This window comes from Triticum aestivum, chromosome 6B (assembly GCF_018294505.1).
Source record: "Triticum aestivum cultivar Chinese Spring chromosome 6B, IWGSC CS RefSeq v2.1, whole genome shotgun sequence".
Classification (NCBI taxonomy): Eukaryota; Viridiplantae; Streptophyta; class Magnoliopsida; order Poales; family Poaceae; genus Triticum; species Triticum aestivum.
In genome coordinates, this window is record NC_057810.1 from 441356724 (window position 1) to 441370560 (window position 13837).

The window sequence follows — 13837 nt, forward strand, 5'->3', positions numbered from 1 at the left end:
GTTGTCGTTCTCCGGTGGTGCAAGTACTTCGCGAGGTGGCCGGTGCCGCTGAGTCAAAGAGAGAAGCAAGAAGCGGACACACACTTCGAAGGTATAATCACGTCGTCACAAATATTATGTAAATATTAGCGCATAGTTCGTGTAGCGGATAATATTAGTGTTCGTTGTGAATTTCAGTGTTAATTTAATTTAGGAGGCATTTTAGCGCATAGTTCGTGTAGCGGATAATATTAGTGTATATCATGAAATTTAGTGTTAATATATTTTTGGAGGCATTTTAGCGCATAGTTCGTGTAGCGGATAATATTAGTGTATATTGTGAATTTTAGTGTTAATATATTTCTGGAGGCATTTTAACGCATAGTTTGTGTAGCGGATAATATTAGTGTATATTGTGATTAATATAGTTTAGTTAGTGTATATAAGTCATATTATGAATTTTAGTGTTAATATATTTTTGGAGGCATTTTAGTGCATAGTTCGTTGTGATTAATGAGAAGATGGCAATGTCTGACAGGTGAAAATGTCTGAATCAGTAAATCTGAATGTTTACTATGGCGCTGGTAATGTTCGATATAATGAGTTGGGGGTTGATCTTAGCGAGTTTAAAAATGGCGTTATGACACTAGCTGACCCGGACAGACTGGACATTAGACAGTTGAAGTACTGGTTGACAACTAGTTTCGGTCTGGATCCTGAAGTATGTTCCGTCAGTATCCATGCATTGTGGACCAAATCTTGTAAAAATGTCAAGTGGGAGTTGATGCCGGTAGATAGGAGCCAGCATTGGTTGTCCCTGTTAAGACGCTGCCGAGACCGAAGAATCCACCCATATGCACTTGTGCAACCTGTGCCGAAGAAGGAGAATACCGTACAACTCCACAGGGGGTATGAACCCGGCCAAGGCAGTGAAGTGGCTAACGAGATTGTTTTATCCGGGTCACAGCCACAAGATGTGGATGCTAGCCAACCGGAGAAAGAGTCAGACTACGTGCCACACAATGTTTGTGGTCCTGATACTGGGCAGAGTAGCCAGTCGGTAATATTAGCTGTTTCTGGTTTTGCTGATGGGGATGAGGAAGGGGATGAAATGCAGAGGGTGATGGAGGAAGAGGACGAGGATGGATTGGTGGAGGAACTGGATTCTGAAAATTCTGAGGATGAAGTTGAGGTACCGATTCCTTCTGCATGGGAGCAGGACATATCCACTGGCCTTACGGTGAACGATGGCCATGAGACTCCATGGCAGTATAATCTGAACCAAGTACAAATAGGGGCTATGTTTGATACAAAGAAAAAATTGAAGTATGCGGTGATAAAGTGGGCTATGTCTACGCAGAGGGTTTTCAAGACACACATATCAAGTCCAACAAACTATACCGTGAAATGTGTTGTAACAGGTTGTCCTGGGAAGGTGCACGGTCACGTGCCGAAGTATGACATCCACTGGGTTGTCACCATTGTCGTCCCACATAATTGTGTGAGGATGAACCTGCTGGTGAAGCATCCGAACCTGACTTCAAGTCTCATTGCGTAACTCATGTATACTGAGATAGTAGAGAAGAAAGATATGGAAGCAAAACACATCCAGACAGCAGTGAAGGTCAGATGGAATTATGTCATTGCTTATGGGAAGGCTTGGAGGGCTAAGCAGAAGGCTATGGAGGAAAGGTTTGGGACGTTCTTCGACTCATATGATAATGTTGTCCGTCTCCTGGGCATACTGAAGGAGAGGAATCCGGGCACTTATGTGAACGTACAACACATGAGGTTGCTGAGTATACCAGATTTCAAGGTGTTGAAACGAGTGTTCTTCTCATTTGCTATGTGCATCGAAGCTTTCCGGCATTGTCCTCCTGTTATGTTTGTGGATGGTACATTCCTGACCGGTCAGTATAGAGGGCAAATCCTGACTGCTATTGGTGTGGACGGGAACAATCAAATCATCCCACTTGCCATGGCATTTGTGGAGGGTGAGAACTTTCTCAGCTGGGTTTGGTTCTTCCGCCAAGTGAAAATTGCCATCGTGAAGGACCGACCAAACGTGTGTGTCATTCATGACAGACATGCTGGTATATTGAAGGCCGTGAAGACACTTCGGAATCCAGCAGATGACGAACCAACACCTTGGAGGGACTTGCAGAGCCGGTGGTGCATGCGCCATCTTGGGGCTAATTTTTTCTCACAGTTCAAGAACAAGCGGTTGATGAACTTGTTCAAAAAATTATGCAAGCAGAGCCAGCAGCGGAAATACGAATTTATTTGGTCAAAACTAGATGAGTTTACTAAGAAGCAGGTCCGTGCAAGGAAGATAATGGAAGAAGATCAGGCTAAATTAGCAGCACTCATCGCGGAGCTAGAGGAGCCAGTTGGTCTTTGTGACTTGCCAGCAATTGACCCTCCTAATACTAAGAGAAAGAAGGGAAGGGCAATAAAGAATTTTTCTGAGTGGATAGAGAAAGAGCCTCCAATGAATTGGTCTTTGCTGCATGACACACATGGAGCTAGGTATGGCCACATGACAACCAATCTTGCAGAGGTGTATAACTTCGTGCTGAGAGGGAATAGAGCATTGCCACTCACAGCTATTGTGGAGGCTGTATTCCATGGCACTTTGAGATATTTCAGAGAAAGGCACGAGTTAGCAAAGAAGCATATTGAAGATAATCAGAACACACCTTATTGTAGCCGTCATGGAATACATGGCAAAGAAGATAGAGAAAGCAAAGAAGCACAGTGTCATACTCATAGGGAATCAAGAAAGGAGGTATGAGGTTCAGCTTCCTACCGATGATTTTGGTTCTGGAAATGAGGTGAAGACACACGAGGTAAAAATTGGAACGGAATTATATCCAACGTGTGAGTGTACATGCAACAAACCGAAGTTGCTGCACCTACCTTGCTCTCATGTGTTGGCTGCCTGTGGCCAGATTCAGTTGGATGCTATATCCTTCGTGTCCCCATACTATTTAAAAGAGGCAGTGCTCAACACCTGGACAGGCGAGATGACAGGGTTTAGAGTCGTCGGCAATTTCAACAAGGTAAACGATGGTGAGAGAGTATACATCCCGCATCCAGACCTTCGGCGAACAAGTAGGGGCAGACGAAAGGCCCGTCACATCCGGAACGATATGGACCAGTCTGAAGCTGGTGGAGCAACCAGACAATGTTTGTTATGCGCGGCTTATGGGCATAGGATGAAATATTGTCCCGACCTGAACAAAGATGGTGCTTCCGCATCGACGAGTGCTTCCACATCGACGGCTGCGACAACAGGAGCAAGAGGCGGACGTGGTCGTGGCAGTCGAGGCCGAAGGGGCGGACGAGGAAGAAATAACTCATAAGCTATATAATGTGCCGTAGTGGGTTTTAATATGTAATATGTCAGGACTATATTTTAATTTGTAATATGTGAGGACTATGTTTTAATTTGTAATATGTGAGGACTATGTTTTAATATGTAATATGTCAAGACTATGTTTTAATTTGTAATATGTGAGGACTATGTTTTAATATGTAATATGTCAGGACTATGTTTTAATTTGTAATATGTCAGGACTATGTTATAATTTGTGCGGATAATTTGAATTGCAGATATGTCTTCGTATCCGTTGCTTAATGGTAACATCGATAGAAAGCACCGGGGCGCTCTTACGGAAGCGGGCAACAACTTAGACGTGTTGGTCACTCGTACCCCAAAGACTAACTGGCTGATACACGATTCATGGGTTGATAGGTATGTGTGCATATAATGGAGACCATATAATGACTTACTATGTTTGACATACTTTTCATAGCCGCTAACAATCTCTTTATTTTGTAGGTTAAGTTGGGCTGGACTTCTACCCTTGCCACGGCTGGTTGAGGGTACATTGGATGAGTGGATTGATGGTCCGGACTTAGATGAGGCAGGTGAACCATTGCAGTTACACAAGAGGCAAGTGAGACGTTTCTCTTACGACAAGTCACTCCTTACCTGCTTAGTAGATAGATGGAGACCAGAAACACATACGTTTCACTTTCCTTGGGGAGAGATGGCGCCTACTTTACAGGATGTGTCTTACTTGTTGGGATTACCTCTGGCCGGTGCTGCCATAGGTCCCTTAGAGGCAGAATCTGGGTGGCAAGCAGCGATGCAGACCCGTTTTTTGGCTGCAGTCCCGACTGCTAGGGCTATAGACAACGATCTTCATGGACCTCTTTTTAGATGGTTGAGCCAGTTTCAGGTAACCATCACGGCCACTTAAACAAATGTTGTTTTTTAGTTGTCTGATGTTCATACAATTATTACGTTTCTATGTAGATTGTCTCGTTAGGACATCCCGATGTTTAGTTGTCGGAGGCTCAGATTGACCGGTCCCTAGAGGCATATATTCTTTGGCTATTCGGCAAGACAATGTTTACGGAGAACCACGTGACCACTGTCGATGCACGACTCATCGGTATTGCACGAGAGATAGCTGACGCACGTTGCCCTGCGGATATTCTACAGAGGAGTTTTGGTTCTGCTGTGTTAGCGGCTACGTACAGAGGCCTGTGCAAAGCTTGCTTGTTGAAGTCTAGAAAATCTAGTCTTGTTGGATGTCCATTATTGTTGCAGCTTTGGTCATACGAGAGGTTCCCTATTGGACAACCCTATGTCTACATTGATAAACCTTTTGGTTTGGAGGACTTAGCTGGGACTTATGTGCCTGCTATCGGCGACTTACCTACTATGGGATCTGTTTGGACACGGCGAGAGGTACTTTTATATTAAGTAACAATTAATTCAATTATTTCTTGCCATTCAATAGTATTACTAATGCTTATTTGTTGTCATGCACAGAGATAGTTTGCGCATACTCAGGTTAGGGGATGCTACCCGTCCTTCATGGCGCAGTTTGATAGTTTGCACGAGGATCAAGTTATTTGTGAGCCATACTCGCCTTAGGCTATATCATCGAGGTACCCAGTTGGGATTTCTGGATTGTGCACTAGAGATCGGCACTTTTGGATGACCAAGGCCAAGTTGGTGTTCGACGTGACGGTTGAGGAGATGTCTCTTCATAGGGTGATGAGACAGTTTGGTCTATATCAAGAGCCTGCAATTCCAGATATTCCACACTTGCCAGACCACGTGCACAAGTGAGTACTAATACTATTTTAGTTGGCAGCTCTGCATTCATAATATACCTAATCATGTATCGCGCATGTCAATCTCAGGGACAGTCGCCTAGGAGGAAACAAGTCCATGACTTATTGGCTTGAGAGCATTACCCCTTATGTTGACGAATGGACTACCGCTGCGACAAATATCTGGGGTGAGGTTCGGCCCTTTAACTGGGAAATGTTTGGGTTGTATCTGCAGCGTTACCGGCATACAACGAGGATCTACTTGGTTCCATCAGCTGCTACTGATCAGATCGAAGCCCCTCTCACCAGCGATATGTACCCAACTGCCTCTGTTGTGGGAACCAGACACCACGCGGTAAATGCCTTGGTTCTCATATGTTAAGTCTTTTGTTAATCTGGACTGTTGGAAATATGCCCTAGAGGCAATAATAAAAGTATTATTATTATATTTCCTTGTTCATGATAATTGTCTTTTATTCATGCTATAAATGTATTATCCGGAAATCGTAATACACGTGTGAATACATAGACCACAATATGTCCCTAGTGAGCCTCTAGTTGACTAGCTCGTTGTGATCAACAGATAGTCATGGTTTCCTGGCTATGGACATTGGATGTCGTTGATAACGGGATCACATCATTAGGAGAATGATGTGATGGACAAGACCCAATCCTAAGACTAGCACAAAAGATCGTGTAGTTCATTTGCTAGAGCTTTGCCAATGTCAAGTATCTCTTCCTTCGACCATGAGAGCGTGTAACTCCTGGATACCGTAGGAGTGCTTTGGGTGTATCAAACGTCACAACGTAACTGGGTGACTATAAAGGTGCACTACAGGTATCTCCGAAAGTATCTATTGTTTTATGCGGATCGAGACTGGGATTTGTCACTCCGTGTAAACGGAGAGGTATCTCTGGGCCCACTCGGTAGGACATCATCATATGCGCAATGTGACCAAGGAGTTGATCACGGGATGATGTGTTACGGAACGAGTAAAGTGACTTGCCGGTAACGAGATTGAACAAGGTATTGGATACCGACGATCGAATCTCGGGCAAGTAACATACCGCTAGACAAAGGGAATTGTATACGGGATTGATTAAGTCCTTGACATCGTGGTTCATCCGATGAGATCATCGTGGAACATGTGGGAGCCATCATGGGTATCCAGATCCCGCTGTTGGTTATTGACCGGAGAACGTCTCGGTCATGTCTGCATGTCTCCCGAACCCGTAGGGTCTACACACTTAAGGTTCGATGACGCTAGGGTTATAAAGGAAGTTTGTATGTGGTTACCGAATGTTGTTCGGAGTCCCGGATGAGATCCCGGACGTCACGAGGAGTTCCAGAATGGTCCGGAGGTAAAGATTTATATATGGGAAGTCCTATTTTGGCCACTGGAAAATGTTCGGGATTTTTCGGTATTGTACCGGGAAGGTTCTAGAAGGTTCCGGAGTGGGGCCCACCTGCATGGGGGGACCCACATGAACGTGGGTAGTGGGGGAAAGGCCCCACACCCCTGGTCAAGGCGCACCAAGATCCCCCCTTAGAAGGAATAAGATCATATCCCAAAGGGATAAGATCAAGATCCCTAAAAAGGGGGGATAGCAATCGGTGGGGAAGGAAATGATGGGATTTCTTTCCTCCCACCTTTGCCAACGCCCCAATGGACTTGGAGGGCAAGAAACCAGCCCCCTCCACCCCTATATATAGTGGGGAGGCGCATGGGAGCTTCACCCTTGCCCCTGGCGCAACCCTCCCTCTCCCAAGTGCTCCTCCTCTCTCGCGGTGCTTGGCGAAGCCCTGCAGGATTGCCACGCTCCTCCACCACCACCACGCCGTTGTGCTGCTGCTGGATGGAGTCTTCCTCAACCTCTCCCTCTCTCCTTGCTGGATCAAGGCTTGGGAGACGTCACCGGGCTGTATGTGTGTTGAACGCGGAGGTGCCGTGCGTTCGGCACTTGATCATCGGTGATTTGAATCACGACGAGTACGACTCCATCAACCCCGTTCACTTGAACGCTTCCGCTTAGCGATCTACAAGGGTATGTAGATGCACTCTCTTTCTACTCGTTGCTGGTCTCTCCATAGATAGATCTTGGTGACACGTAGGAAAATTTTGAATTTCTGCTACGTTCCCCAACAGTGGCATCATGAGCTAGGTCTATTGCGTAGATTCTTTGCACGAGTAGAACACAAAGTAGTTGTGGGCGTTGATGTTGTTCAATATGCTTACCGTTACTAGTCCAATCTTGTTTTGACGGTATTGTGGGATGAAACGGCCCAGACCGACCTTACACGTACTCTTACGTGAGACAGGTTCCACCGATTGACATGCACTTGGTGCATAAGGTGGCTAGCGGGTGCCAGTCTCTCCCACTTTAGTCGGAATGGATTCAATGAAAAGGGTCCTTATGAAGGGTAAATAGCAATTGGCATATCACGTTGTGGTTTTGCATAGGTAAGAAACGTTCTTGCTAGAAACCCATAGCAGCCACGTAAAACATGCAAACAACAATTAGAGGACGTCTAACTTGTTTTTGCAGGGTATGCTATGTGATGTGATATGGCCAAAAGGATGTGATGTATGAGATTGATCATGTTCTTGTAATAGGATTCACGACTTGCATGTCGATGAGTATGACAACCGGCAGGAGCCATAGGAGTTGTCTTTATTTATTGTATGACCTGCGTGTCATTGAAGAACGCCATGTAAACTACTTTACTTTATTGCTAAACGCGTTAGTCATAGAAGTAGAAGTAGTCGTTGGCGTGACAACTTCATGAAGACACGATGATGGAGATCATGGTGTCATGCCGGTGACAAGATGATCATGGAGCCCCGAAGATGAAGATCAAAGGAGCTATATGATATTGGCCATATCATGTCACTACTCTATTTGATTGCATGTGATGTTTATCATGTTTATGCATCTTGTTTGCTTAGAACGACGGTAGTAAATAAGATGATCCCTTACAACAATTTCAAGAAGTGTTCTCCCCTAACTGTGCACCGTTGCTACAGTTCGTCGCTCCTAAGCACCACGTGATGATCGGGTGTGATGGATTCTTACGTTCACATACAACGGGTGTAAGACAGTTTTACACAGCGAAAACACTTAGGGTTAACTTGACGAGCCTAGCATGTGCAGACATGGCCTCGGAACACGGAGACCGAAAGGTCGAGCATGAGTCGTATGGTAGATACGATCAACATGAAGATGTTCACCGATGATGACTAGTCCGTCTCACGTGATGATCGGACACGGCCTAGTTGACTCGGATCATGTGATCACTTAGATGACCAGAGGGATGTCTATCTAAGTGGGAGTTCATAAGATGAACTTAATTATCCTGAACATAGTCAAAAGGTTTTTGCAAATTATGTCGTAGCTCGCGCTTTAGTTCTACTGTTTTAGATATGTTCCTAGAGAAAATATAGTTGAAAGTTGATAGTAGCAATTATGCGAACAGTAGAAAGCTTATGTCCTTAATGCACTGCTCAGTGTGCTGAACCCCAAACGTCGTTTGTGGATGTTTCGAACATCCAACATACACGTTTTGATAACTACGTGATAGTTCAGTTAAATGGTTTAAGTAGAGGCACCAAAGACGTTTTCGAAACGTCGCGGAACATATGAGATGTTTCGAGGGCTGAAATTGGGATTTCAGGCTCGTGCCCACGTCAAGAGGTATAAGACCTCCGACAATTTTATTAGCCTACAAACTAAGGGAGAAAAGCTCAATCGTTGAGCTTGTGCTCAGATTGTCTGAGTGCAACAATCACTTGAATCGAGTGGGAGTTGATCCTCCAGATGAGATAGTGATGTTTCTCCAAAGTCATTGCCACCAAGCTGCTAGAGCTTCGTGATGAACTATAACATATCAGGGATAGATATGATGATCCTTGAAGTGTTCGTGATGTTTGACACCGCGAAAGTAGAAGTCAAGTAGGAGCATCAATTGTTGATGGTTGGTAAAACCACTAGTTTCAAGAAGGGCAAGGGTAACAAGGGATACTTCATGAAACGGCAAAACAGTTGCTGCTCTAGTGAAGAAACCCAAGGTTGAACCCAAACCCGAGACTAAGTGCTTCTGTAATGAGAGGAACGGACACTGAAGCGGAACCACCCTAGATACTTGGTAGATGAGAAGGCTGGCAAGGTCGATAGAAGTATATTGGATATACATTATGTTAATGTGTACTTTACTAGTACTCCTAGTAGCACCAGGGTATAAGATACCGGTTCGGTTGCTAAGTGTTAGTAACTCGAAATAAAGAGCTACGGAATAAACGGAGACTAGCTAAAGGTGAGCTGACGATATGTGTTGGAAGTGTTTCCAAGTTTGATATGATCAAACATCGCACGCTCCCTCTACCATCAAGATTAGTATTAAACCTGAATGGTTTATTGAATCTCGATCGTAGTGATACACATTTTCATGCCAAAAGATATAAGATAGTAATGATAGTACCACTTATTTGTGGCACTGCCATGTAAGTCATAATGGTATAAAACGCATGAAGAAGCTCCATGTTGATGGATCTTTGGACTCACTCGTTTTGAAAAGTTTGAGACATGCGAACCATGTCTATTGGTGTATATGCATGAAGAAACTCCATGCAAATGGACCGTTTGGACTCACTTGATTTTGAATCACTTGAGATATGCAAATCATACCACATGGGCAAGATGACTGAAAAGCCTCGTTTTCAGTAAGATGGAACAAGATAGCAACTTGTTGGAAGTAACACATTTTGATGTGTCCAATCCAATGAGTGCTGAGGCATGCAGTGAATATCGTTATGATCTTACTTCACAGATGATTCGAGTAGATGTTGAGAATATTTACTTGATGAAATACAAGTCTGAATTATTGAATGGTTCAAGTAATTTCAGAGTGAAGTAGAAGATCATTGTGACAAGAGGATAAAATGTCTATGATGTGAATATCTAAGTTACGAGTTTTGGCACACAATTAAGACATTGTGGAAATTGTTTCGCAATTAATACCGCCTGGAACACCATAATGTGATGGTGTGTCCGAACATCATAGTTGCACCCTATTGGATATGGTGCGTACCATGATGTCTCTTATCGAATTACCACTATCGTTCATGGGTTAGGCATTAGAGACAACCACATTCACTTTAAATAGGGCACCACGTAATTCCGATGAGATGACACCGTATGAATTATGGTTTAGAGAAACCTAAGTTGTCGTTTCTTAAAAGTTTGGGGCTGCGACGCTTATATGAAAAAGTTTCAGGTTGATAAGCTCGAACCCAAAGCGGATAAAATGCATCTTCATAGGAAACCCAAAACAGTTGGGTATACCTCCTAATTCAGATCCGAAAGCAATATGGATTGTTTCTAGAATCGGGTCCTTTCTCGAGGAAAAGTTTCTCTCGAAAGAATTGAGTGGGAGGATGGTGGAGACTTGATGAGGTTATTGAACCGTCTCTTCAACTAGTGTGTGACAGGGCACAGGGAGTTGTTCCTGTGGCACCTACACCAATTGAAGTGGAAGCTTATGATATTGATCATGAAACTTCGGATCAAGTCACTCCCAAACCTCGTAGGATGACAAGGATGCGTACTACTTCAGAGTGGTACGTAATCCTGTCTTGAAGGTCATGTTGCTAGACAACAATGAACCTACGAGCTATGGAGAAGCGATGGTGGGCCCGGATTCCGATAAATGGCTTGAGGCCATAAAATCCGAGAGAGGATCCATGTATGAAAACAAAGTGTAGACTTTGGCAGAACGGCTCGATGGTCGTAAGGCTAATGAGTACAGATGGATTTCAAAAGGAAGACGGACAATGATGGTAAATGTCACCATTAAGAAAGCTCGACTTGTCGTTAAGATGTTTTCCGACAAGTTCAAGGAGTTGACTACGATGAGATTTTCTCACTCGTAGCGATGCTAAGAGTCTGTTGGAATTATATTAGCGATTACTGCATTATTTATGAAATCTTGCAGATAGGATGTCAAAACATTGTTTCCTCGACAATTTTAATGAGGAAAGGTTGTATGTGATACAACCGGAAGGTTTTGTCAATCCCGAAAGATGCTAATAAGTATGCAAAGCTCCAGCAATCCTTCTAAGGACTGGAGTGAGCATCTCGGAGTTGGAATGTATGCTTTGATGATGATCAAAAATTTTGGGTTTGTACAAAGTTTATGAGAAACTTGTATTTCCAAAGAAGTGAGTGGGAGCACTATAGAATTTCTGATGAGTATATGTTGTTGACATATTGTTGATCAGAAATGACGTAGAATTTCTGGAAAGCATATAGGGTTATTTTGAAAGTGTTTTTCAATGGAAAGCCTGGATTAAGCTACTTGAACATTGAGCATCAAGATCTATAAGGATAGATCAAAATGCTTAATAATACTTTCAAATGAGCACATACCTTGACATGATCTTGAAGGTGTTCAAGATGGACCAGTCAAAGAAGGAGTTCTTGCCTGAGTTGTAAGGTACGAAGTTAAGACTTAAAGCTCGACCTCGGCAGAATAAAGAGAAAGGACGAAGGTCGTCCTCTATGCTTAAGACATAGGCTCTACAGTATACCATGCTGAGTACCGCACCTGAAGTGTGCCTTGCCATGAGTCAGTCAAGGGGTACAAGAGTGATCCATGAATGGATCACAGGACAGCGGTCAAAGTTATCCTTAGTAACTAGTGGACTAAGGAATTTTCTCGATTATGGAGGTGGTAAAAGAGTTCGTCGTAAAGGTTACGACGATGCAAGCTTGACACCTATCCGGATAGCTCTGAGTAGAGAGACCGGATACATATAATGGAGCAATAATTTAGAATAGCTCCAAGTAGAACAGTTGTTTGGAATAGCTCCAAATAGAGCGTGGTAGCTGCATCTAGGAGATGACATAGAGATTTGTAAAGCACACACGGATCTGAAAGGTCCAGACCCGTTGACTAAAACCTCTCTCACAAGCAACATGATCAAACATAAAACTCATTGAGTGTTAATCACATAGTGATGTGAACTAGACTACTGACTCTAGTAAACTCTTGGGTATTAGTCACATGGCGATGTGACCTGTGAGTGTTAATCACATGGCAATGTGAACTAGATTATTGACTCTAGTGCAAGTGGGAGACTGTTGGAAATATGCCCTAGAGGCAATAATAGAAGTATTATTATTATATTTCCTTGTTCATGATAATTGTCTTTTATTCATGCTATAACTGTATTATCCGGAAATCGTAATACACGTGTGAATACATAGACCACAATATGTCCCTAGTGAGCCTCTAGTTGACTAGCTCGTTGTGATCAACAGATAGTCATGGTTTCCTGGCTATGGACATTGGATGTCGTTGATAACGGGATCACATCATTAGGAGAATGATGTGATGGACAAGACCCAATCCTAAGACTAGCACAAAAGATCGTGTAGTTCATTTGCTAGAGCTTTGCCAATGTCAAGTATCTCTTCCTTCGACCATGAGAGCGTGTAACTCCTGGATACCGTAGGAGTGCTTTGGGTGTATCAAACGTCACAACGTAACTGGGTGACTATAAAGGTGCACTACAGGTATCTCCGAAAGTATCTATTGTTTTATGCGGATCGAGACTGGGATTTGTCACTCCGTGTAAACGGAGAGGTATCTCTGGGCCCACTCGGTAGGACATCATCATATGCGCAATGTGACCAAGGAGTTGATCACGGGATGATGTGTTACGGAATGAGTAAAGTGACTTGCCGGTAACGAGATTGAACAAGGTATTGGATACCGACGATCGAATCTCGGGCAAGTAACATACCGCTAGACAAAGGGAATTGTATACGGGATTGATTAAGTCCTTGACATCGTGGTTCATCCGATGAGATCATCGTGGAACATGTGGGAGCCATCATGGGTATCCAGATCCCGCTGTTGGTTATTGACCGGAGAACGTCTCGGTCATGTCTGCATGTCTCCCGAACCCGTAGGGTCTACACACTTAAGGTTCGATGACGCTAGGGTTATAAAGGAAGTTTGTATGTGGTTACCGAATGTTGTTCGGAGTCCCGGATGAGATCCCGGACGTCACGAGGAGTTCCGGAATGGTCCGGAGGTAAAGATTTATATATGGGAAGTCCTATTTTGGCCACTGGAAAATGTTCGGGATTTTTCGGTATTGTACCGGGAAGGTTCTAGAAGGTTCCGGAGTGGGGCCCACCTGCATGGGGGGACCCACATGAACGTGGGTAGTGGGGGAAAGGCCCCACACCCCTGGTCAAGGCGCACCAAGATCCCCCCTTAGAAGGAATAAGATCATATCCCAAAGGGATAAGATCAAGATCCCTAAAAAGGGGGGATAGCAATCAGTGGGGAAGGAAATGATGGGATTTCTTTCCTCCCACCTTTGCCAACGCCCCAATGGACTTGGAAGGCAAGAAACCAGCCCCCTCCACCCCTATATATAGTGGGGAGGCGCATGGGAGCTTCACCCTTGCCCCTGGCGCAGCCCTCCCTCTCCCAAGTGCTCCTCCTTTCTCGCGGTGCTTGGTGAAGCCCTGCAGGATTGCCACGCTCCTCCACCACCACCACGCCGTTGTGCTGCTGCTGGATGGAGTCTTCCTCAACCTCTCCCTCTCTCCTTGCTGGATCAAGGCTTGGGAGACGTCACCGGGCTGTATGTGTGTTGAACGCGGAGGTGCCGTGCGTTCGGCACTTGATCATCGGTGATTTGAATCACGACGA

General features: G+C 44.3%; 1 long non-coding RNA gene across 1 annotated transcript; it reads left to right on the forward strand.

The window, feature by feature from the left end:
* Positions 1 to 3851, forward strand: LOC123134209 (uncharacterized). Its single transcript, XR_006465578.1, has 3 exons — positions 1 to 91; positions 3595 to 3736; positions 3824 to 3851. It is a non-coding gene; the product is annotated as an uncharacterized lncRNA (long non-coding RNA).
* The last annotated feature ends 9986 nt before the right edge of the window (positions 3852 to 13837 follow it).